At 48.7% G+C, this 25,794-nt stretch overlaps 1 protein-coding gene across 11 annotated transcripts in view; it reads left to right on the forward strand.

Moving 5' to 3' along the window:
- The first annotated feature begins 12,511 nt into the window (after positions 1–12,511).
- The window catches only part of KIAA0232, an 81,840-nt gene continuing 68,557 nt past the window's right edge, over positions 12,512–25,794 (forward strand). For 7 of the 11 annotated variants that reach the window (XR_011437248.1, XM_023638396.2, XM_023638398.2 and 4 more), the window contains exon 1: positions 12,512–12,759. The gene's annotated coding sequence lies outside the window, so the exon portion shown is untranslated. Of the gene's footprint in view, positions 12,760–13,321; positions 14,158–14,916; positions 16,393–16,669; positions 17,066–25,794 lie in introns of those variants that run through there. The other 4 variants (XM_070262750.1, XM_070262756.1, XM_070262754.1 and 1 more) reach the window with 3 other exon arrangements.

The raw sequence follows: 25,794 nt of genomic DNA on the forward strand, positions 1-25,794 counted from the left end.
CCACTGGGAGTGCTTGAAACAAGCCAGGGCTTAGTGGCAGTGGGTCATGAGAACCGTCCTCTGTGAACTCACAAACACACGCACTCAGCGCCATGGATGGGAGAAGCCCAGTCACATGGGACAATATGTGGTTGAGGGTGGCTGGGCTTTGGAGCCAGTGGCGTGAGTTCCTCTCCCTTCTTCGCCATTTCCTGGCTGTTGGACCTTGGGCAAGGTTGCTATTTCTCTCTGCTTCTGTAAAATGGGATAGCAATGGCACCCACTTCATCAGGTTGTGAGGGTTTGATGCACAAGCACGTGTCAAGTCCACGGGAGTGCACCTGGGAGCACTCAGCAAGTGCTGGCATTTTCACCCTGCTAACAAGACCTCCACGCCCTGTTAAGCAAATGGCAGGCAAACTAACTCATATAAAATATGAAGACAAGGACACTATCTTGAAAATGAGGAATGAGGCTTAAAAAGAAATGAACCGTAGCAACATTATTCACAATATCCAGAAGGTGGAAGTAACCCAAGTGTCCATCGATGGATGAATGGATAAACAAGATGTGGTCTATCCGTATAACAGAACAGTATTCAGCCTACAAAGGAAGGACATTCTGACACCCGCTACCACATGGATGAACCCTGAGGACGTCATGCTGGCTGAGATAAGCCAGTCACGAAGAGACAAACCCTGTGTGATTGCACCTATAGGAGGACCCTAGGGTAGTGAAACTTAGAGAAACAGAAAGTAGGAAGGCAACTGCCAGGGGCTGGGGAGAGGGGCGAACAGGAAGTCATTGTCTAAGGGGGACAGTTTCAGTTTTGCAGGATGAAGAGTTTTTGGTGAAGGTTGCACAACATTATGAATGTATTTAATACCACTGAATTGTGCATTTAGAAATGGTTAAGATAGTAAATTGTATGTCATGGCATTCTACTAGAATTAAAACTTTTTTAAAAAAAAAGAAAAAGAAATGACCCATCTTGCCCAGATCCCTTTGCTGGGAAGCAGGAGGGGGAGGATTCAGACCCAGGTCTGAGTGACTCCCAGCCAGTGGCTCCCCCAACAAACCTCCCTGCCGTGACTGATGAATGGGTAAAATTCAGGGGAAGGAAGCGGCTTCTAGAAAGAGAGCTGAACACTTTACTGAGGAGAGACACGAAAGGCGACCTCGGAGAGAGAAGAAATCAGTGGGCAAAGACGGCCATCAGGCAGCTTCTGCTGTGTGAGCACAGCACTCACCCTCTCTGGGCGCCATGTTTCCACCTCTGTATGAGGGTGAGGTCGGGCGGGCATCCAGCTCTCAGGTCTGGGGAGGGGTGAGATGGGATGCCCAGGTATGATCTGACAGCTCCGCCGGGTCCAAGTGCCCTCGCAGCCCCAGATCCTTCGCTGGGTTCTGGACACTGACTTCTCTCTCGGGCACCTACCGGGTACTGAGCTCTGTTCCGGGCCAGGTCCCTGCCGTGAGCTGAGCCCTATTGGGGAGGACAGGCAACAGGCTAGTGAATAAACAGGAATAGATCCGATGAAGAGAGATGGGTAACAGGGAAGGATTTTTCCAGGGGCAGGGCCAGCAGAGTTCACACAGACTGGAAGACTAGGGCCCCAGAAAGGCCCCCTGGGGGCAGGGCATTCAGGCCAGGCTGGACCTGGCTGCACAAGACATTCCTCCGCAGACCGTGCTGGCTGGGCTGGAGGCACTGGAGATGAAGAACTCAGGGGCTCAGTCTCAGGGGGAAGACACACATGGCAGAAACCTAGCACAATATAGGAAATATGGGGCAGGAGAGCAGGGGCAGCAGAGCACCCTGAAGGAGATTTTCCTGGACAAAAGGACACACGAGCTGGACTTTGGAGGATAAATAAGTTTGTCAGAGCTGGGAAGTGCACCCCAGCCTTGGGGAACAGCACGTGCGAAAGCCTGAGGGCCAGCTGCAGAGGCTACGTGCAGCTTGCGGGGTTGGAAGACTGAGGGCTTTGGAGCCAGTTGGACTGGCATTTGTACGCTGGGTGACCCTGGGTGAGGTGATTCACTTCTCTGAACCTCCATTTCCTCGCCTGCACGATGAGCGGGAGTAGTAACGCCACCTTGCGAGAAGTGTCATTTTTGTGTGAGTACTTTTGAGTACGAAGTGAGATGATGTGGGGGCAGATGCTCTAGGTCATGGGTTTCCTTTCTTGTTCCTCCCAGGTCCCTCTTGCTGGATCACAGTGTACCAACGGGCCAGGGAGCGAGGGCGAATTTGCTCCATTCAGATCCTGGCTGAGCCCCTTCACCTACAATGGCTGCCCATCCCTCTCAGCAGAGAACCCCCTTCTGGGACCCCAGAATCCCCATGGGGAGCCTATCAGTCCGAAACCTCCAACTGTCTCCATCTAACCCACCAGTAGCACTCTATCCTGGATGTCAGGCTTTGGGGACCGTCTTTCTGCTTCTGAAAATGGTGACCAAGGATGAGCGGAATCCTTGCTCAAGGTTGGGAGGGGACCCAGATCCTCTCCACGTACCTTGTGAGGGATGCCGCTGGGTGATGGACATCCCATGTCCCAGGGGGTCAGTGGAGAAGATGCCTCTGATCATCTCCACCTGGGCAGGTGGACATTCCTGCCACCAAGGTTTCCCAGTCTGAGCTGAAAGGGCCTTGGGAATGGGCCACCCAATCCAGCTTTTCCACGGAGGAAATGAAGGCTCTGAGAAGCAAAACCACTCACCTTGACTCAGCTCGCTCTGTGGCAGGCTCTGTGCCATGAGCTGTATCTGATGCGTCTCCTTACTTAAAGTCACTTCTTTCTGGAAGATGCCAGCTTCCTGCTAAGGATACTTAAGCATTGTCTTCAGACTATGACATAATTATGGCATATAAACATAAATATCATATCCGTTTTAATAAGTAGCAATTATATCCATTTTCCCTGTAAACACTGTAGCATCACGAGCTGTTAGTAGCAATTCTGTCTTTTAGGAGTAACCTAAACAGGGCTGTAAATCTTTGTCATCCTCTGATCTTTATTTATCCATTCAACAAATATTTACTTTGAGCACCTGCCGTGTGTGAGGCCCTGTTCTAGGGGCTGGGGTGCAGCAGTGTACAAAGTAGCCAGAGGCCCGCCTGCCCTCCTGGAGCTCACAGTGAGAGCAGGGAGAAGGGCCGCCGACACACAAATGTACAAGGAAGCACGTGATGACGGTGCTACAAGAAAAAAACAGCAACATGGCGGGAGGAGTGAGGGGTTGTGCTATTTTACGACCTTGGAAGATTTTTAGCAACATAATGTAGTGGGTTGAATGGTGGCTTCCCAAAGATATGTCCACCCAGAACCTGTGAATCTGACCATGTTTGGAAAAAGGGTCTTTGCAGATATAATTAAGTTAAGGATCTCGAGATGAGATCATCCTGGATTAGGCAGGTGGGCCCCAAATCCAATGACAAGCATCCTTATAAGAGACAGAAGAGAAGACACAGACACACAGAGAAGGCCGTGTGAAGGCCCAGCTTCACCACAAAGGCAGAGCCTGGAGTGACGTGGCCACAAAGCAAGGAATGTCTGGAACCATCAGAAGCTGGAAGAGACAAAGGATTCTCCCTTAGAGCCTTATGAGGGAGTGTGGCCCTGAAGACGCCTTGATTTCTGGCTTCCAGAACTGTGAAAGAACAAGTTTCTGCTGTCGTAAGTCACCCAGTTGTGGTGCTTCGTTATAGCAGCCACAGGAAACTAACACACATAACCCAAGCCTGAACACAGTGAGGCAGCCACCACATTGCAGGTCGAGGGGACAGCAAGTGCAAAGGCCCTGAAGCTGACTGGGCAGATTTGGGGAACAGCAAAAAGCCGATGTGGCTACTGCACGGGGCATGGGGGTATATGAGAGCAGGTGAGAAGGAGCCTGGCGGGAGGGCCTTGCGAGTAAAAGACTTTGATGAGATAAGACTAGACTGAGGGTGAGGGTGGGGGGTAGGGGGTGGAAGGCCACTTTACATGTTAAGTCCTGTCCCAAAAGCATTGTCGAGCTCACATGTTTTCCTGAAGTTCTGATGGGAAAACAGAAGGGGAAGTTTCACAGCATAGCACGCAGGAAATGTCGCCCTCCTTCCTCTTTCAACATCTCAGCTCCCTTTCGAGCGCATTTCTCCTAGAAGCTACTGGTTCTCTCTCCAGGGAAAGTCTCTTAGAGCCAGACAAAGCCTCGGCAAGCCCCGAGAAGCGACAGCAGCCTTGCCAGTGATCGTCGTCAACATCATCTCCTTATGGTTCAGATTTTGTGCCAGACAGTGAGCAAGCATATTACATAGACTATCTGTCTCCCTCCAAACTCACAGCGAAGCAGGAGGTGGATACCATTAGCCTCATATCTATTTTACAGACGAGAAAGCCAAGGCTCAGAGAGGAGCAGGGCCGCTGCCCAGGGCGACGCAGCTGCCAAGCAGAGGAGCCAGTCCTCCCGACTGCGCGTTAATGTAAACCTAACTTCAACTGGACTGAGGTGGGGAAGCGTCGATATGTATTCGCACATGTTTGAAGTGGCGAAGGCATCCACCAGCCACCCTTTTCATGGGTTTCCACAGTGGCCTCGGGAGCGACCAAGCGCAGCCAGGGGACTCACCAACAGCCTATCCGGTCTCAGGATTTTCCAGGCCCTGGGGTATGTCCCACAGTCTTTGGAACTCAGGCCTCCAGACTCCAACCACCTTCCCTCCTCCTCCCCAGGATGCGGCTGAATAAATGCATGCTTTAAGCACCCCTCAATCTCAGTCCCAACCTCGCAGGGTGGGAGGCATCCCTGGAGATCATCCCCTCCAGACCACTCCCGGGGCTTCAACGTCTCCTACAGGATCTCGGCTAAGCGGTCAGGCCATGCACAAATACTCCGCTTACAAATTGCTCACCAGTCCTGAGAAGGTCCGTCCCATCTCTGTTTAAAGTGGAAAGAGCACTAGAAGGGGAGAGGATGATCTGGGTTCCAAGAAGGAGCCCAGGGACGTTGGACAAGTCACTTCACCTCTCTGAGTCTCAGCGTCCTCACCTGTAAAATGGAGATGCACGGGCTGTTGGTGACAGTTCTTAGCACAGTATCTGCACACAGCAGGTGCTCAGAAAAAGCATCTACTGCTAACAGTCCAAATATGTACAACCTCTCTGGAGGCAATCCCAGGCGAGTAAGAGTACTAAACGCTCATTCTCTGCACAAGGTATGTGTTATAATGCTCTCTTACAGATGAGGAAACTGAGGCTCAGCCTCCACCCAAAGTCAGACAGCTTCGGCCGGTCTGGCTCTCGACATCATATAAATTTGCAACTTTACATGACGTTGGGATATAGTTAGAAGTCATGGACAGAGGATCACTAAAGGGGCCTTCCTCTTCCTCTCTCTCCTTCTGAAGTTCTGGGAGTGCACATAGCACGGACGGCTTTGTAAGGGAGGAGGCAGGAGCCCCAAGAGGGGGTATAACTCACTCAGGGTCACCCAGCAGGTGAGACCAGAACCCGCGCTCCTTCTGCCAATGCATTGCTCCTCAGACAGCCAGGGGCTAACTCCTGAACAATGGCCTTGCCTCATGGGCATCTTTGAACTGAGATTTGATCTGGCACCCAAGAGACCTGAGGCTCCAAAAACCTCCAAGGCCAAGAACTGGTCTTCCTCAGCTTTGAATTGACCACAGCGTGAGGCACATCACGTGTGCTCAGTCCAAACTTGTTGAATAGGTAAATGAATTATTGCACAGCACGCTTGCCATAAATTCACATTCCTCACCTGCAATATGAATAGATTCCAAACTCCTTGCCATAGCCTACAAGGCCTGGCTTGATCTACACTCTGTACACACACACACATACCACCTCTCCAATGTCATCTGGAATCTTCCTGCCATGCCAAACTGCTTTCAGTTTCCCAGTGAACCAAAACCTTTCCTGCCTCAGGACCCTTGTATGTGCTATTCCTCTGCCTGGAATACTCCCCTCAGTCTACCCTCCTTTCCTGATCATCAAGAGCCAAGTCCTCATTCTTCAAGACTCAACCTGAACAGCCATTCCTCAGAGAAAGCTTTTGCTGACACAACAGCTAAGCAGATTCTTCCTGTTCATTTTTCTTGTAGCATTTATCACAGTTAGTAATGATATATTTAAAACTTTTATAGTCAGTCTCCATCCTCAGATTGTAAATTCCATGGAGGCACACTTGCTTTATTTACCAATGCCTACCAAGACTCTAGCACAGTGCCTGTCAGGCCGTGCTCAGAAATGGCTTGCTGAATGAATGGCTGGAAGGATGGGAGGGAAGAAAACTAGACTTGGGGTTGTCAGTGGCCTGGCTTTGATTCCCGGTCCTAGCACATACCAGCTGAACTGTGAACTTGTGGAAATCACTTCAATTCTCTGAGCCTTAGTTTCCCAATCTATACGGCCAAGATAATAATAGTCCCTCCCATTTCTGGAGAGTTAAATGAGATACGATGTGTAATACGCAAAGCCAAGAACAAGTCATAGGTTAAACTCTGTCTCCTTCAAAAAAGATATATGGAAATCCTAACCTCCAGGACCTCTGTGAACTTATTTGGAAATAGAATCTTTGTGCTTGTAATTAGTTAAGATGACGTCATCCTGAAGCAGCGTGGGACCCTAATCCAACATGACTGATGTCCTTATAAGAAGAGAGAGATAGGGAAAAGATGGCCATGTGACAATGGAAGCAGAGGTTGCAGAGATGCATCTACAAGCCCTGGGACCCCTAAGGATGGCTGGCAAACAACCGAAGCCAGAAGCGGCAGGAAGGACCATCCCCTAGAGCCTTCAGGGGGAGCACGCCCCGCTGATGCCTTGATTTCCAGGCTCCGTTGCTGTGGGACAACAAATTTCTGTTGCTCCAGCTGCTGAGTTTGGGATACTTTTACAACAGCCCTAGGAAACCGAGACAGTAGATACTCAACAAACATCCAGTCGGTGTGCCTCCCTTCTTTCTGTGCTCCATCGTAGCTCTCCATTTCTGTACATGTAGTCCCCGGAGACAGTGCGGTCCTCAAAGGGTCTGTGTCCAAATCAGCTGGGGACCTGACATGCAGCACAGGGCTGGCCCATGAGTGCTTGTGAAGTATGAATCCAGTACGTCAGTGCCCCTGTAAGAGCCCTGTGCACTTGGTGCTTAGAAGCGAAGGGCCAATTTCCTGTCGTCCTTGCCTGGCTGGGATCCGCCCCATGCTGTGCACTGGGAGCAAAGGTGAAAGAACTTGTCTGGACCGAGACGTGGAGGTAAATGGAGAGGATCTGGGTCTGTGCCAGGTTTCCCAGTGGTGGGACCTGCCTCTCCGAATGGCGTTCCCTCCTATGCCTTCCTGGGAAGGTGGTCGGGGAGGCCCCTTTGATGGAGAAGACGGGATGACAACCTTGCAGCTCACCTGCTCCGGGCCTTTAAATATCATCTGGATGGAACATCCTCTCCCATAGAAGGGCTGGCTGCTAACGGGCTGCTGGGAGGCTATGCTCACCATTTAATACTTCGATTAAAAATCACTTCCAAGCCCTTTGCACACCAATTGCCCAGATGCAGGGTACTCCTGGGCGAGACCGAGCGAACCAGTGCACGTGAAGCCTGGTGAATTGTCTTGTGCTGCATTAATAATGACAAGCCACCAGGGCGGAGGTCGGGACGTTGGGAGGGAGGTTTGGTCAGTGTCCAGCCCTCTGTAGAGGGACTTCAGCCTTGTTTTCCACCCAGACTCACAAGTGGAGGGATTTCCTAAATGTAGGAAGGGTCTTCATAGCCTGGGCAGCTGAATCAAGAGATCAGTGTTTGCTGCTGGAGGGCGCTCTGGTTGTTTCTATTTTAGAAATTTGGAAGCCAGCTCAGAGGGAGAAAGTAACTTGCTCAAGGTCACACAGCTGCCAAACAGCAGTGCCACATTCACACCCAGGTCTGTCTGACCTGAGAGCCTGACTGCAAGGCCATTTCTGAAGCAGATTCCACAGGGCAGTGCATGAGGACTGCAGCTCAGCAGCTTGGGAGAGGGTGATGCCGTAAAACAGCCATGGGCGAAGGGGCGCTGATTGTGTGGAGAAGGCCATGAGGGAGCCAAGAACACGCTGGGATAGAGGCCCTCCCCCCCAGCAAGGTGGACAAGTCTGGGAGGCAGGTCTAGGGTTTCGGAGAGAAATATAGGCTTCCCTCCATCTCCACGTTAATTCCAGCTGCAGAGTGGATGCAACTGCCCCAGGAGCATGCCGAGTGACAGGGGTGCTGAGTGACAGGGGTGCCGAGTGACAAGGGTGTAGTCAGGAGGGACAGGGGGAGAGGGTGACCAGAGACAGGGCAGAGTAGGGGCCAAGGAAGGAGGGCGGGTGTTTATTGGGAGTGTGCTGTGCGCTGGGCACTGTTCTGACCCTCTCCATGGACTAACTTATGCCCCTCACAACAACCCTCTCAAGTGGATACTGTTATTATGATGCCATTTTACAGATGAGGAAACTGAGAGGCCAAATAGCTTAATGATGACAGCAAGCTAATAAGTGGCGGAGCCCAGCTTCTACCCAGAGCTCCAGCCTTTGTGCTTAACCACCATGCACCCTACCTCTAGATTGGATGGTTGCTGGTGACAGTGTTGAGTTTTCTGTGGGTTGGGGTGGAGGGGTAGGAATGAGGAAAAAGCCCTTGGAACACGTTCGGAAGAATAATGACGAGACTTGACATTTATGCGGCATCTTAGAGTCTGCGGATGACACTATACCTCTGATTTTGTTTGGCCTTGAATCTAACCAGCAGAAGAGCAGGACAGGGCCATGATCCTGCCCTCGTTTCCTATACCAGGAAACGAAAGCCCTGTGAAGGTCAGTGAGCTCCTCAGGTCTTACTGTGAGGCTGTGTCAGAGGCTTGACCTCAACTCTTCAGACGCAGGAACGGTGGTCACCACTCCTAAGAGGAATGCAGGGCCGCGGAGAGGAGGGGCTGTCAGGAGGGGCTGCAGGATGGGGAGATTAAGGGAAAGGCCAAGAAGGAGGGGCCAGTTGAATGCCCTGACCGATGGCAACAGTTCGAATCCTAAATGAGGGTGTTGGTCCCGTGGGGAGGCCACGGTCAGGTTCTTATCTGGGCATCATTCACGTAAAAGCTGACTCAGGATGGACTTTAATGAAACAAGGTGGCACAGTAGCAAGAGCAGGGCCACCATCAAATCCTGGTGCTTGCCACTTAGGAGCAGTGTGGCCTAGGGCACGCCACCTAACCTCTCTACATGCCACTGGGGATAACACCCCCCCCCCCCCCCAACGAGCTAGTGTGAGCAGGGGAGATGTGAGATGCACCTGGCCCGCAGCCGGGGGTCAGTAAACACACATTCTTTCATTTTTTAAAGCAGACTATTTTTTTTAGAAAAAAGCAAAATTGAGGGGAAAGCACAGAGATTTCACATATACCTCCTGCCCCCCCCACACACATAGCCTGCCCCTTTTATCAAAGTGTAGCTTCACTGAAATTTTGTTTTCAAAGTCCACAGAAAAAAGAAAAAAAAAAAGAATAGGAAGCTTTTAAAATCTTCCTGCCTGTCCCTTGCTGTGTGCAGATGGGGAAACTGAGGCCCAGAGAGGGAGATTACGTGCCCGAGGGCACAGAGCCAAGGAGGCCTGGGCCCTGCTTTCCGTCTGTCGGTGTGTGCTGCAGCGCGTCACAGAGCCTCACCCCGCTGTTCACCACGCATGCACGTGGTTACAAAACCACTGCCCCGGCGGCATTCGCCGGAATCCTCACTGGCATCCAGAACATCCAAGTCAGAGGGCACTGGGAGGTGCTCCATTCCGCCTCTCATTGCCTCCCCTGCGAGCAGGGGTTAAAGAACCACAGCAGGTGGTCCTGAGACAGAGAGATGAAACAAATGCTCAGGATGGTTTCACTTTAGAAAATGCTGCAGTGGGACTCCTCCGCTCCCACACCAGTTGTGCTTTAATGCCAGAGTCCTCTGGCCTCCTTGCGTTCCCGGGGGATCTTAGCCCACAAGAGGGAGGAAGTTACTGTTACCCCAAGTTTAATTTGGCTGGTCACCACCCAGGAGCTTTGAGGAAGGTCGAGGGCAGCGTGGCACGATGCAGAGTGCAAGCAAGGTTCACGCTTGAGAACCCTGTTCTATTGCTCGCACGAATGCAGGGCTGTTTTCTCTCACTATGTCCACTCAGACTGCATTACAGACGACCATTCAGTCATTCACCTACCAACAGGCAGGCTGTGTGTGGGCTGGTGAACACCAGGGACAAGATGACTGCTCTCCTGGAATGCAGGTCTTAGTGGGGCGGGGAGGAGAGGCAGAGCTTAATGAGTAAACATACAACCAAGATAATTTCAGATACTGATAAGAGCTGTGAATAAGAAAACAAGCAGGATGGTAGCATCATGACCCGGAAGTGCTTCTAAACTGGAGATCAGAGAAGGTGTCTCTGAGCAGGTGACACTGCAGCTGAGCCTTGAACAAGAAGGAGCCAGCTCTATAAAGATCTGGGGAGAGGGGGTTCCGTGAAGAGAAATCTGGAGGCGCAGAGGTCCTGAGGCTGGAGTCAGCCAAGCCTTCTAGGACATTTATCAAAATAATCTGAAGGACAGGGGCTATTTTGTCAAGGAAACAAAGTAGCCAAGATACTTTCATCCTCTAATCTATAATCTTCCCCCACCACCTCCAAATCCTACTAATCCTAGTTAATTCCTACTCAGTCTAGGTACCTCTTCCTCCATGAAGCCTTCTGGTTCCACTAGTTCATGGTTTATAAACGGGTCTGTGGCAAAACGAGAAAAATGTCAGTAAACTGTGTGTGTGTATGTATCTGTGTGTATGTGTGTGTATGTGTGTATGTAAACATGTGCATGCGTGTGTACCTGTGTGTATGGGTGTATGTATGTGTGTATATGTGTGTGTAGCTACAAAGTCACCAACCGTTTCCTTTCTTCTGAGAATATCTGAGATATATTGTTACTATTTGTAATTTTTGCTGTCAATAAGTCCTTTCACAAAATGATGAGTGTAGATGACAGCAATGTTATCAATGTGGCAAAAATTTAAAAGTGATCACTCTTGGCAAATCCCTACAGTTGGGGGGAAATTTTACTGGTCTGTGAAATCTCAGGTCTGGGGGCACTTGGGAACTACACTGGGAAGCTCCATTACTTGCCCTTTCCTTGCTCCCAGAGTGATCTGGGAGCACATCCTTTCCAGACTTAGATCTCCAAGAGGGCAGGACCACCCCTGCCTGACATGGAGCCAGGCCCAGAACAGATGCTCAGGAGACACTCACTGAAGGAACACACTGTGATTCATGACCAGATACATTCAACTGAGATGAACGCTCAGAAAATCAAATTGTAAGCAAGCTCATGAGGAGAGAGCCGCGTAAAGGAAAAGACCCCAGACCTCAGAGCCAGGAGCCTGGGTTCAAATCCTGTCTCCTGCAAGAGGCAGCGTGGTTTAGGGGAGTCTGAAGACCTCGCCCACTCACTAGTAGCAAGGCTTCGGTGAATCTGGTTATTTCTCTGAGCCCCAGCTTCCTCACCTGTGAAATGGGATGATTATGCCTTGGCTCAGGACTAAGAACAAAAAAATGCTTGTACAAAACCAGTTTGTAGGTAGTATGTAAATGGTAGTTCTTTGTGGTCCGTCCCTCCTGCCCCCCAGCCCGCAGCGTCTAGTTTGCCCCCTCCCGGTCAACAGTCTGCTTCTCCCACGAGCCTGTGTGCTGGTGCAGGAATTTTGTCTCGCAAGTTCTGAGCAGGAAAGCTCAATGCTCGGCACCTAGTGGGTGCTGGATAAATCAATCAATGAACAGTGACCCCGGGCAGGTCATTCCCACTCCGGACCGCTTTCCTCTTTCTAATTAGGTAATCTCCCCAGCTCCTTTCTCTCTGGTGCCTATCATACTTAATTATTTGCTTTTTTAGGACAGGCCTAGGAATCACATTTAAGGAAGGTGGGTGGGTGTGAAAAGACTTTGATTAAAAGGTTAGTGCACATTTTTGGTTCCCACTTCCGAATCTTCCAGAATTTATTTTTGCCTACTTAATAAAAAGAGCCATGTCACATTTCGTTAGCTTGTCTTCTGCGTTTCCCTAAAAAAAAAAAAAAAAAAAATTAAAGCCTTCATTTTAAACCGCCCACTCCAGCCATCCCAGGACGCCGCAAGGAGGGGGCGCAGACAGGTGGAGCGCGCGCCTAGGAGGGCGGGGGCCCCGCACCGCGCCGCGGGTGGGCGGTGCAAGTCGAGCCCCCTCCCCCGGCGCGGGCTGGGGATGGCCGGGGGTGGGGAGGGGAGGGGAGGGGAGGGGCGGCGGCGGAGTGCAGGCGCTTCTGCAAAGAGCAGCCCCACGCGCCCCTCCGCAGGGGGAGTCTCCTCTCCGAGGCCCCGCACCCTGGGTGGGCTCCCGCCCTCAGCCTCCCAGCAGCGCCCACACCCAGGTCCGGCCGCAGGGCTCGACCCGGAGCGCCCCGCGCGCCCTCGGCCCGCCCACTCGCAGCCGGCCGGCGGGGCGGGGCGGGGCCGGGGCGGGGCGGCCGGCGCTGATGTAATCCCGGCGCCTGGGCGGAAGGATATGGAGCGCGCCCGGTTGGCGGGGCGCTGAGGCCAGTTGCCGGGTAACGGAGCGGGGCGGCCGCGGCGCGCCGCCTCCCGCCCTCCGCCGAGTGGCGCCGGAGCCGCCGCCGCTTTACGTAAGGCGCAGGCCAGGGCCGCCGGCGCTCGGCTGCCGCTCGGAGCCCTCGCGGCGAGAGGAGGCGCCCCCGGCCGCCGCGCCATCCGGCCGCTCGGCAGGTACCGCGGACGGGCCGGGGCGGGCAGGGCGGCGGCTCCGGGCCGGGCGGGCGCGGGCCGGGTGGGACGCCGCCGCCGCCGTCGCGGGGCTCCGGGGCTCCGGGGCCGGCCTCAGAGAAGCCAGGCCGCCCCGCCTGGCCGCGAGCCCCGCCGGGACCCCACGCAGGGCCCGGGCGTGCGGTGGGCTGCGGGCCGGGGGAGCCGCGTCCGGGGCATCCCCGCCGTGCCGGCGCCCGGCCGCGGCGGACGATGAGTCCGCACAATGGGCTGGTGTCGCCGCGCTGGGAGCGGCTCTCTGGGGGAGGCGAGGCGGGGAGCGGGCGTGGGGCCGGGGCGCGAGCCCGGGGCGGCGGCGCGGGGCTCCCGGGGCCGGCCGGCCGGCGGGTGGGCGCTCCCTGCGCTGCCCTCGCCCGGCTCGGCGCCTCCGCCCCCTCCCCTCCAGCATTGTCCTTTAGGGGCCCGGGCGGGGAAGCCGCCGGCGGGGGAGGGGCCTGCGGGCGGGGCCGGCGTTGACGGACGGGCGCGCGGGCCAGTGGCGTGGCGCGCGCGGGGCGGGGCTGGCGGGCGCAAGGTTTGGCGAAGGTTACGGCCGCCGCTGGAGGGACGGGCCCGCAAAGTCACCCGGGGCCGCGGCGCGGGAGCGCCTGGGTCCGCTCGGCCTGGGCCCCGAGCTCTCGCGTGCCCGGCGGCCTTCTGGAGCCATGCACCCTTCCCCGCCCGAGACGCGGGGCTGTCGCGTGGGACATGCTGCGTGCTGCCCCGGGGTTTAGCATGCCGCGGGCGGTGCGCAGGTGACAGGGCCTGCCGAGCTCCTGGAGCGGAGCCCCCGATCGTGGCAGAGCCCAGTTTTGATTGCTCTTTCACCCCCTTTCAGTTTTTGTCGTCTATAGACAAGCTGTGGACACTTAACGTAGTAAAAGTCCAGGAGGTTAAGCGGGGAGGGGGCATGCGGTTCGTTGGAATGATTTAAGTAAACGTGGTTCCTGCTGATAATTACCTGGGCTGGATACTTGGATATCTAGGTTGGATACTGCGTGCGCGTTCCGAAGAATGGGTTTTACATCTCTGGGTCTTTGCTTGTTTTAAAAAAAACGGTGGTAGAAGGTTGGTGAGAGGGTGAGGGCAAGCAGTTTTGGTAATGGTGATGCTGTGGGTGCTATACAATCAAATCCCCAAGCTAGATTTCTCCTGTGCAATATAAGACCCGTGCTGGAACACCTTGACTGTTTCCTAGGCTTGGAATGTAAAGGGGAAAGACCTAGCACTCTGCCTCCTGAAGGTCAGATCTTCTCCCGTCGGTTGGGTTGGATTGACCCATTCGTAAATGGTCTCAGGATCTTTGTGCCCTTTCTTTGTGACAAAAACTGTTTCCGGAATTGTGCCTTTGCATACCTGTAGGTAAGGTTCTTTCAATTAATACTACTTATTATATTCTAGATTCAGTTGCTGTACTTGCTAAATAGTGAGTCTTTAATAATTCACAAAGTAGCTTACCACCTCAGTTTGGGCACATATATAATGGTTTTTACTTTAGCCTCTTTCGTCAGTGAAATGCCAATTTGGCCACTGAAACATTGAAGAGAGGGGAGAATATTAGTCTTAAATATTTAATTCCATAGGAAATGGAATTAGAGGTACAGGTTTTGTTTGTTTTCAAAGAAAATTACAGGTCTTTAACATGGTATTAACATAAGGCAAATTTGTAGCTATTTTAAAGGGTGATTAGCTTATTTATTACACAAGTTGCAAACATTTAAGAAAATTAAATGGATTTTTAGCACTTCTCTAATGATAGATCACTTTATGCCTTATTTTATAGTAGCACTTTTTAAACCTTTTTTTTTTTTTTTTAAAGATTTTATTATTTCCTTTTTCTCCCCAAAGCCCCCTGGTACATAGTTGTATATTCTTCGTTGTGGGTCCTTCTAGTTGTGGTATGTGGGACGCTGCCTCAGCGTGGTCTGATGAGTAGTGCCATGTCCGGGCCCAGGATTCGAACCAACGAAACACTGGGCCGCCTGCAGCGGAACGCGCGAACTTAACCACTCGGCCACGGGGCCAGCCCCGATAGTAGCACTTTTTAAAATTAATAGGATTGGTTTTTTTATTTTGCACTGTGTGGAAAAGTATTGAGCCTGGGTTTTCTCCCTGTTTTAGCAGCATTTGACCTGGAGCAGTTAAAGGCCTCTGAGCCAGTTTTCTCATCTGTAAAGTGGGAAGCATCATGATACCTGTCTCACAGGATGGTGAGGATGATCGCATGAGGGGAGACGTGAAGCAATTGGTCAACATTCAGCCTCTTTTAAAATACTGGATTAGTGCTAGTGTGTCAAAGCCTCAGATGCCTTTCTTGGCTTAAAGCTTTGTCTTCAGGCTCCTCCCCACCCCTTCCTATCCACACTTTGCCTGCCTAGCAGAGTCATCTTTCCTAAACGCAGATCAGATCTTGCCAGTCTCTGGCTCAGAAAGCTTCTAAGACTGCCTGTTGTTTGGAGACTAGAATTCAGACCCACTAGTATCACATTCAAAGCCCCTCACAGTCTTGTCCCAGTCGTCGCTGAACTTTACCTGTCCTCTTTGTCCCCTTTCCACACGGTCCCACCAAATGAGACTACTCTTGGTTGTCTGAACATGCCCAGCTGCTTCATCCCTTCTGTCCTTACATCCTTTTCTCTGATTGAATGCCCTATCTCACTCCCACTCCTTCTAGTTTTTGAAAGTCCACACTGATTTTATGTCCTCTCTGGAGCCCTTTGGAAATCCTGTCAAGATGAATTATTCGTTTCTGCAGTCATAATCCTCTATTTTTACTTTCGTTATTGTCCCTGTCGCACATTGTGTATGTTAAACTCTGCCTGTGCTGACCATGTCATTATTTTACCCCCAACACCTTGCTCAGGGGTTTAAACGTTGAAGGTGCTCAAACATTTGCTAAATAAAGTAAAAATCTGTAATCCACCTTATGGAGTATATTCTAAAGTATTTTAATAACAAACATCAGGGTACCAACCACAACAATGGAAATGCAGTTTTATTATGTTGAAGATAGTTAATACTTAGAATATTTCTTTTCATTTCTGTTTGATCTCTCACAAAATACCAAGTGGTATCTTTATACCAGGTGGAAACAACCACCTGTCCCATCTGTGTCTAAACATTCAGGGTCCCTGAGCCCACACTGCTGGCAGTGAAGTCACTGCACCCGATCTCTTGGGTAGGGGGAACCAGAGCACAAGTTTTAAAATATTCCTTACCTTGGAAATATAATTGCACTCCCAGCAGATTACATGCTTTTAGTTTAAAACATTTTTGGTGGGTTTTTTTTGAGATTTATTATACTCACAAACAGTCATTTGCTTTTGAGGGGGCTTATTTAGAGAAGGGTAGACCTGGGTTTCAAGGACTCAGGTTTGTGTTTTGGCTCATCTCACTTCCTGGGTCACCCTGGGTGCGTCAGTTAAATCTCTCGTGGACTTTAGTTTCTTATTCTGTGAAATGAGAAGAGTCTTGTTCACATTACTTTTGCTTTGCAGTGTCACGTAAAGTGGCTGTACTTTGTGCACTGCCTCTCCTTGTTCACATAGAAGGCAATAAGGTGTCTCATCCCACAGTGTGTCCGTCCTCGTTACTCAGGCTGGAAACTTTTTTTTTTTTTTTTTTTTTTTTTTTTTTTTATTTTTTTTTTTTTTTTAAGATTTTATTTTTTCCTTTTTCTCCCCAAAGCCCCCCCGGTACATAGTTGTGTATTCTTCGTTGTGGGTTCCTCTAGTTGTGGCATGTGGGACGCTGCCTCAGCGTGGTCTGACGAGCAGTGCCATGTCCGCGCCCAGGATTCGAACCGACGAAACACTGGGCCGCCTGCAGCAGAGCGCGCGAACTTAACCACTCGGCCACGGGGCCAGCCCCTCAGGCTGGAAACTTTTTGAGTGTTTGCTTTCTGAACCGGATTTTTATTAGGTCTGCCTCCACGTATTCGTCGTCTTTTCTTTAGCCCTTCCTCTGCCCCTGCCCTCCCCGAGGCTTTTGTAGTCCTTATGTACATTGTTACTGTAGGCCTCCTGACTGGCCTCTCTCTCTCTGGTCTTTCTAGTCCTCTTGTGTTCCATTACCAGAGTTATTCAATATGTAAATCAAATCATGTCATGTCGTCCCCCCCACCAAGTGTACACCAGAGGTTCTCAAACATTTCCCCCCATGCCGTCACACCTGAGGGGATGCCCTAGTTCTGTCCGCAGGCTTACCCCCACAAAGATTTTCACCTGGAAGTCACCACCAGCTGGCCCGGATTGAGAACTAGTGTCGAAGGGTGAGGAAATCCTTGAGACCTGTGCTGTCGGGGCTCCTTCTGACTTTTAGCTTCATCTTGACTGCATCTCTCCCGTCGCTTTGTGTTTCAGCACTAGACCTCTGGCCACTTTCATGGTCGTTTGTCCAATTCCTTTGATCTGGAATGCTCTTTCTGCCTTTTTCTTCTATCAGAATCCTTAATACTGAAGGCTTGGCTTAAATGCTTCACTTCTATGAAGGAAGCTCACCCTCTTTTTCATAGTTGACTCATGATTCTTCTGCACAGTGCTTGACTAATACCTCCAACCCAGCTACTTTTCCCTTTTGACTTTTTACTTTATTCTTTACGTGGAAGCCTTTCCTGAATTAGAAATTTCCTTGAGAGAAGAGAGGAAAGCCTTGTCCACTGCTCGTTCCCTATAGTGTGCAGGGTTGTCTTTTGCGTAGTACTTAGTCATTAGTGTTTGACTGAAGTACTCAGTCACTCTGCAATCTGTGATTTCAGCAGAGGAGGATAGAGTTGGAATGGCTTTATATGAGAGCTTCATGAATCCACATGACACTCTCCCAACAGTCCCAGTAGCAAGTGCACAGTAAGTGGCAGCTTTTAGCTAGTTGGAGCAGGTGTAGAGAACACTGGTGGTGGGTAAGTTGATTGACTGTAAGTGCTGGCTTACTGTAACAGTGTTCACAGATTTATTTCTGGTTCATGTGTATAAAGAGAAAAAATCATCTGCTCTCTCCCATTCTTTCGTTAGTTCTGGGAATAAGCAGAAAGGTGAGTATTTAGTTAAAGAGGGCTTTTGCACAAGCATATTAATGATGATAGTCCTAAATTATTCTGAAGACAGGCGAATCTATCTGTAGATAAGCCAGGTTTTTTGCACGTGGCTTAGGAAAGTCAGTGGAAAATGGAAATTATCAAATTTTATATTGTTTTTCAGTAAAGCAAATGTTTTCATTTTAATCTTATATCTTGTAATTATTCATTAAGTGATAGAATCTCCCTATTTAGTATTTGGAATGACTGTTGAAATTCTGTTTTTAACATCATCTCCAAAGCTTTTCACTGTCACCAGTCTTTCTCCGCAGCCCTCTGGCTCTTCCTTTGTCTGGTCCGCGGTCTTACCCCTGGCTGGATAGGGAGAAACTAAGTGAGGAAAACCAGCTGTAATTTTGAAACTTTTAATTATACATTTAGTTACTATTTTTGAGTTTATGTGCATTACTGACTAACAAGTTGTATCCAGAAACTTGAAAAAATTGTATCTGTTGGTTCTAACATAGTACGGAATTCCGCTTGAAGCGCCATAAGAATGTGTGTTTAACTTACGTTGACTGTATTATGCTGTGTCAACTTACACTGACTATATTTATGATTATGAGCTTTTTTTTAATCATTGGAATTCTGTATATTCCTAATAAATCTTTCTTAAAACCTGCCCAAAGAATTGAAGATGATAGGGCTATCGCAGTGGATGAACTTGTTTTTGTATTAGAAATAAAGGTAATAATTAGAGGTTAATAATTGCAAAAATGCTTGAGAATATATTGCTTTGTGTGTTTTTGGATAGTCATGAAGGAATGCAAGGTCTGTTAACACAGGCACTGTGTGTGTGTGTGTGTGTGTGTGTAGTTCTCTTGTGATGGGAAGCGAGCCTAGGCACTGTGTGCCTCATGGGGGGTGGTCACTCAGTACATATTGAAATGAAATGAGCCAGTCACCTATGGTGAAGAAAATCCATGGAGATAAGTAAGTGTGAAGAAATGTGCCTCGACGCATTTTCAAATTTCTTTTTTGATAATATGGTTATTACCTCAATAATGGGGGGAGGTAAAAAGTGGGGAGAGATTTATTTTCCCTTTCAGGCGGGAGTTTGTTTCTTGCTCAATTACATTTTCCAAAGTACTTTAGAAAGTTAATAGCCAGTACATGACTACTTGAAAATTGCCCAGTTTGGGGATTGATTCAAGCCCCCCTTTTTTCCTTGAGTTATTAGCCTTTTCTGAGGTGTCTAATTAACATCTGGTTTTTGTTAGCATCTTCTCTGAGGATTTTAATGGAGAGAAAGTTAAAATTGAATAGACACATTTTTGATCCTTTTTTGGTGGTGGTGGTTATTTGCCACTGCCTTTTTTGGTTACCTCCATAGGTAAGTGAATACTGATTGTATTTTTGTTAATAATCTTTTGTTAGTGCCACTGAAGCAGTTTCTTTATTTTTATAAATTTTAAATCTTAATCTAAAACTGTTAAAGTATATTTTGTTATGATTTATCAAAATATTTTGAATGTTTTGAATATAAGTAATTGTTATAAAGCCTGTTCATTTTCTTAAAAGGACATGTTAAAAAATGTTAAAAAGCAGTAGATTATAAGATGAAAAGTTAATCTCTTTCATTCCCCTTCCCTCCTATACTCATCTTTAAAAACCACTGATAAGTTTTTTGGATGTCATAGAAAAAAATTATGCCTATACTTCTAGAAAATAGAGTCATGGTAGAGAGCGTCCTGTTTAAACAAACACTAAACTTTGTGTCTTGGAGTGCTCTTCCTATCAGCACATACAGATCTTCTTCCCCGTTTCTTTCATGCATTCTGTTGTATGAATGTGCCAGAGTCTATCTCTGGAACTAGTTGAAGTGATGGGCTGCGCTCCACGTTGTGCTGTTGTAACGGTGCTGCAGTGACCATTCTCAGCGCCTGTGTCCTGGTGAACTTCCATGCGTAACCTCCTTTAAGCGACCTGAAAAAAACCCGACCAAGTTTCTAACTTCTCTCATATCATTGGTCATGGTAAAATTTTTCTTGCTGGCTACATCAGTTTTAGACATTAGGATGGATATTTTGTTCTCTGAAGTAGTCCTATGATATAATTTTGTGCTATTAAGAAAGATAAATTCTTTGTATTGCACATTAAATGTTAGGTTAATAAAAGTTATAAAGGCTCAGGGTCAGCTTCAAGAGCCAGTAACCTGTACAGTCATGCAGAGCCCTTACTTGGTTTAATGCTCTGCTCTCACAATCTTGATATTCTTAATAATTTTGAAGACAGGGCTTGCATTTTTCGCTTCGCACTGGACCCCACAAATTATGTAGCCAGTCCTGTAAAGACTTTTTAAAAGAAGCATATAAAAGTGAGAATCCCTCATCATCATGCCTTCTAATCCTGCTCCCTGTGAGTGACGGCCACCAACAGTTCAGTTTATCCACTTGGAGACTTTTCAGAATGCATATATAAGGACACACTCATGCTTGTCTCTCTTAAAAACTGCTAACTGAAATCCATGCACATTCAGTGTATATTTTCTTGAAAAGCTCCGTACTGATCTAGAATACTGCAAACTTTAAGATTTTTTTCAAAAGGGGCTCTAAAAAACTTAACTGTAAGAAGTTGGTATTGAACTGCATTTTTAGATTTTATATTAGTTTGTTTTTTTAAAAAAAGTACTTGAAGCATTCAGGAATAGCCTAAATTTCAGTGTTAAGATACCTATCTCTGATGAGATTTCACTTTCTAAAATCTAGTAAAATAAACCCTAAGCCCATCATAGGCAAGTCAGGAATGAAGGTAAAATGTATTCATCAGTTAGGCTCAGTTGAACAAAGGATTCACTAGTGGGTATATAGGGTCATTTGGGGCTTTATTTAGTTAAAAAGTGGCCCGAATTCTTGGTGAAGGGGAAAGGTAAAGGATTCTTAGACGTAGCTACGGAAAATGGGTGAGAAACAGAAGGAGCTCACACCGTTAAGACGCTTCCTATGAGTCGGCTTCAGGTTAGGGACCTTAGTAAACTATTTCATTTAATCCTCCTAACAGCCTCTGAAAGAGGTGGGATTATCTTCATTTTACAAATGATGAGGCTCTGGCTCAGAGATCTCAAGAAACTTCCCTAAGCTTGCAGATAATATATGGCAGAACAGAAACTCAAACTTCCGTCCTTGCGACTTCATGTTCTTTCCACTGCCCTGCTCTTCCTAGAGGTTTATTTGTCCAGACAATACTTGTTGACTGCCTACGAGGTACTAGGAGCAGATGCCCAGATGATTAGACATGCAGGAGATTTATTGGGGGAATTGCCTGGGAAGGGAAAGAGGGAGGGAGCGGGAGTGCATAGGAAGAGGCGTGTGACCTCTGCACAGATGTGACTGTGCAAGGAGAGAGGGCAGGAGGGAGGGACTGGGTGGGAGCAGCCTCAGGCCTGGGCAGTTTTGAGAAAGTCTTGGCCAGGCTGATATGGGGTCTGCATCAGGCAGGGAGGCCTGGGTCTAGAACCCCTGCCTGGTCAGCATTGTTGGGGGCAGTCTGAGGTGACTCATGGCCTGATGTCCTTGCTCTGGTGACTCTGAATGTGCAGCAGCTAGAGGCTGTCGGTCAGCTCAGATCCCCACAGCAGGTTCTCTTCCAGGCCTTTCTGAGTGGTGCACTCCCATGGCTGCCACATGCAGCCATTTTTGTTCTGGTGGGAGTCAGGGAAAGACTGACAGTAAGAGTAAGCAAATGGATACGTACATCAAGTGAAAATTCATGCTGAGAAGAAAAATAAAGCAGGAGATGGGGATGTGATGTTGTATAGGGTGGATAGGGAGGGGCTCTCTGATGACACTTGAGCTGAGACCTGAAGGAAATAAGGGAGAAAGATGTGGGGATATCTGAGGAGCAGAGCATTGTTCAGGGAGAGGGCAGAACAAGCGAAAGACTCTGATTCTGGATGCGTTATGAAGGTAGGACTAAGGGGATTTGCTCATGGATTGGATATGGGATATGAGAGGAAGAGGAAGAGTCAGGATGAGGCCAAAGCTTTTGGCTTGAGCAGTGGAAGCATGGAGTTGCCCTTGACTGATGTTGGGAAGGTCATGGAAAGGACCTGAGAATTCAGAGTTTGGTGTTTTGCTTTTTTTTTTCTTTAAATGTGTTATGAGTTGAGATGCCAATTAGATACCTAACTGACTAGTAGCTTGATGGCTCTAGAATTCTGGGGTTCATGAGAGAGAAGCAGTGTCGAGATAAAGTTTGGAGTAATCACTGCATAGATGGTATTTAAAATCATGGGACTGGAGATCAGGTGGGACCATGCTGTTCAGTAAGGTAGCCATGAGCCACATGTGGCTTTAGAATACTTGAAAAGTGACTAGTTTGACTTGAGATGTGCTGTGTCAAATACATACCAAATTTCAAGGACTTAGTATGGGAAAAATATCATAAAAATCTCAATAATCTTTCACCTTGATTATATTTGGAGTGATACTGTTTTGGATCTATTGAGTTAAAGAAAATATTAAAATTAATTTCACCTGTTTTTCTTTTTAATATCCCTAACTAGAAAATTTTAAATTACATACATGTGACTCACATTTTGCTATTAGACGGCGCTGATGGAGGAAGTGACTATGACTAGAGAAGTTGTCCCAGGACTGAGCCTGCAGAGCTAGGGAAGGAGGAGGAGCCAGCAGGGGAGCCAGAGAAGGCGGGGCGCCAGGGGGAACAGTCATAATAGTCGTGGCCTGCGGGCCAGAGAGTGCCACTAAAGTTTCTCTAGAACTTGGGTGAAAGGGAAGTTCAGAGAGCACCTGTGCCTGCCCACTATGTACGTAATAGGTGGGCTTGGCTCTTTAGAAGTGAGCGAGTCTGGGAGATGGTCTCTAGGCTCGCGATCTTGCCCTGTTCTGCTTTTTTTAAAGTGAGTCTCGTCAGGATGAGAATGCAAGCCTGTTCAGCGGGAGCTGAGATGTAGCCTCTGGGGAATCAACCACGGCAGCAGGAAGAAGGCCCGCATGGAGGAGATTTGACACCGTTAAAGCAGGCAGACTCTCCTGATCCTCACAGTCTTGGTGTCGGGGGTGCTTTCATCTTGCCCCCTTCACTTGATGAAGCTACCGTAAGAAGATCCCATCTTCCTTCTGATTCTAAGCCCCCTAGGGTACCTTTCAGTGTTCAGTTAGGCCCCCTCACGGGAGGACTTTGTGACTGTCTCTATCCAAACTTGTAAGTTGGTCTTCTGGTTTACCTATTGTTCGTTTGGTTACTCTAGTCAGCATGATTTGGCAGCCCCTAGCCCGCTTCTGCCCTGATCATCTAAGGGCCTTCCTGGTGCCACTCGTGGGCGTCCTTTTACTGTGTTGGTAGCTGTATCACTACAGTGTCAGGCAGATATTTTTTCCCTTAGACATTATACTTTTTTCTCCTGCATTTCATTCTCCCACACTTGCACATTTAAGAACAATGTTTATAACAGTGTTTTCCCTAGCCGTGCAATAGAAACTGTCATCGAAACTGAAACTCCTCTGCGTGGAACTTCAGTCGGGCCTTGCCAAGGCCGGCAAAAGATTACCTTGAAAAGGATCAGGTAGCACTCTGCAGTCTGCCATTGGCTAAAGTAGGGTGAGAGCTGATCTTGCTTTCTCTCTGGCTCCAGGTTCAGGTCTGTCAGCTTCTCAAAATGCCTCCAGGCCTGTGGGGACAGTGAATAGTAATGGCCAAACCAAAAACTTTGATTAAGAAGGATATGCCAAAATCAGAATAAAAAGGCTTTGCTCTGGTCCTTCAAAATTGTATGATGGCAAGGGTACAAGTCAGATGAGGGGTGAGTGGTTTGATGAAAAGTTTTAGAGCTAGACCCACAGTGGACTCACCGTGGGACCCTGCATACATGTTCAAGTTCTTAATCTGTAAAATGAGGAGGTTTGGCTCAACTCCATGTTTTTTATGCTGTGAAAGCAGCGTCTGGTGCAGAGTAGCTGCTCAAATATTTATTGAAGGAATGAATGACTGAAAATTCTAGAGAGCCTAGATTCTTAAGGCATGAGGCAGTGGGTGGGAAGCTGGGTGTCTGGGCAGTTTCCCTCCTCCTCACCCGCGCCACTTTCACCTGTTTCAGGTCTAGTATTGCGTTCTGCTACTTGGAGAAATGTCCGAACAGCACTGGATGATCTCTCTTAGCAGAAAGATGGCATGCTTCTGATGCTGACGCCAGCTCAGTTCTCCTCACTGTCACATCCTGTATGCTTCTGACTAAGACAAAAGCTGCAGGAGAGTAAGTGCAGTGTCACTGAGAGGTCGGGTGGGAAGTGCTGTGTTGGTTCCTAGGGCTGCTGTATTAAAGCACCATAAACTGGGAGGCTTAGAACAACAGAAACTTACTCTTTCACAGTTCTGGAGGCTAAAAGCCTGAAACGCAGGTGTTGGCAATGTCTGTTCCTTCTGGAGATTGAGGAAGGACCTGTTGTCTGCCTCTCTCCCAGCTTCTGGTGGTTCTCAGCAGTCTTGGGCATTCCTTGGCTCGTGGGCACATGAGTCCAGTCTCTGCCTCTGTCTTCATGTGGCATTCTCTGCGTGTCTCTGTCCAAGTTTCCCTCTTCTAAGGACGTCGGTCATTGGATTAGGGTCTGAACAGGGGTAGATTGAAAATGAATAGTAGTTGTAAGAGAATGAAAAGAAGCTACACTCGAAAGTGACTGCAGTGCCTAGGACTTGGATTAGCGTGTCCACGTTCTTAAATGTTGAACTAGAGTTTCTGTAGACGTGGATCCAGTTTGTCTACAGAGCAAACAATAATGTGGGCCTGTGAGAATGATCATCTTGTGCACGAACTGAAATCACACTCCCCTAGCACTTCAGTCTGAGGGGTGGTCAGTTCCTTTATGTGTCACAAGTTGGGTTCTTTGGGAGGTGAGTTCTCTGGAAAGGAGCCGCAGAATGTTGATCAGGAAGTCCCCGTGGGGTCCACACCCACAGAAGGGAGGGAGAGTTTGGGCTGCCTTGCAGGCCCAGCCACAGCCGTGGCCAACCTCATGGGGAGCTGTGAAGCTAGAATGGCCCTTCAGAGTTGCCCCAGGTTGACCGAGTGGCCAGCCCTGTATACTCTCGTCAGTTAGTCGTTGGATGTGGAGCACGCCAGGGAAAAGGCAAGATGTTGGACGGGGCAGCTCTCGGGAGCCGAGGCAGTCCCTGAAGGGCTGACGCAGCACTGCCGGCAGCTGGCGACTCGGCCTTCAGTTGGAGGTCTGGGTGGCACATCCCAGTGTCGGCCACAGTTGGACAGTATTTTTCTTAGAAAATGTTTTGATTGCTTTGATTTGACTCATTGGGTGGCCTTCCGGAGAAATATAGGGTAAGTCTGTTCCCCCTTCTCTGTGACTTTCCTCAACCCCCCCCACTATATATGTAATATGTATATATGTATATGTGTGTGTATGAACAGAGTGATAGTGCACATTAAGCTTTTCTTTCCTAGGTTAAACATACTGGTTCCCTTAAACTTACTTTACATGGTATCCATGCTAACCTGCTCTTTTCTTGGTAAGGTTGAGACTTCTTTGGTTTTCTTTAGCCATCTATCTGCATATTTTCAAATATTTATCAGTGGTGTTAAGGTCCTTGGAGCAATAGCTCATTCTCAAAATTTGGACCCTATTTCATGTGAATTTAAAACACTCATTTCATTTAATCCTACCTCTCTTTCTCCCCTGCTGAATTTGTCCTGTTTATGATTTAAAGGACTTCTTAAGGAATCCGTGGTCAGATTGGACTCCTTTAGAGGAGAATATAATTCCTGGAAAGCCAAAGTTAGATGCAGGCTGTTGCTGCTGAAGTCATCCCCTTTGGGGCCAGAAGGATCCTTCTAGGTAGTTGTGAGTTGTTATCAGATGGTCTGTAGTGAGTTTGACTTTGGAGTGAACTCAGCCTGCTTTCAAATCCCGACTCTTCCTCCTTCTTGCTGTTTGTGGAAATTAATTTTCTATTCTAAG

This window comes from Equus caballus, chromosome 3 (genome assembly GCF_041296265.1).
Source record: "Equus caballus isolate H_3958 breed thoroughbred chromosome 3, TB-T2T, whole genome shotgun sequence".
NCBI lineage: Eukaryota > Metazoa > Chordata > Mammalia > Perissodactyla > Equidae > Equus > Equus caballus.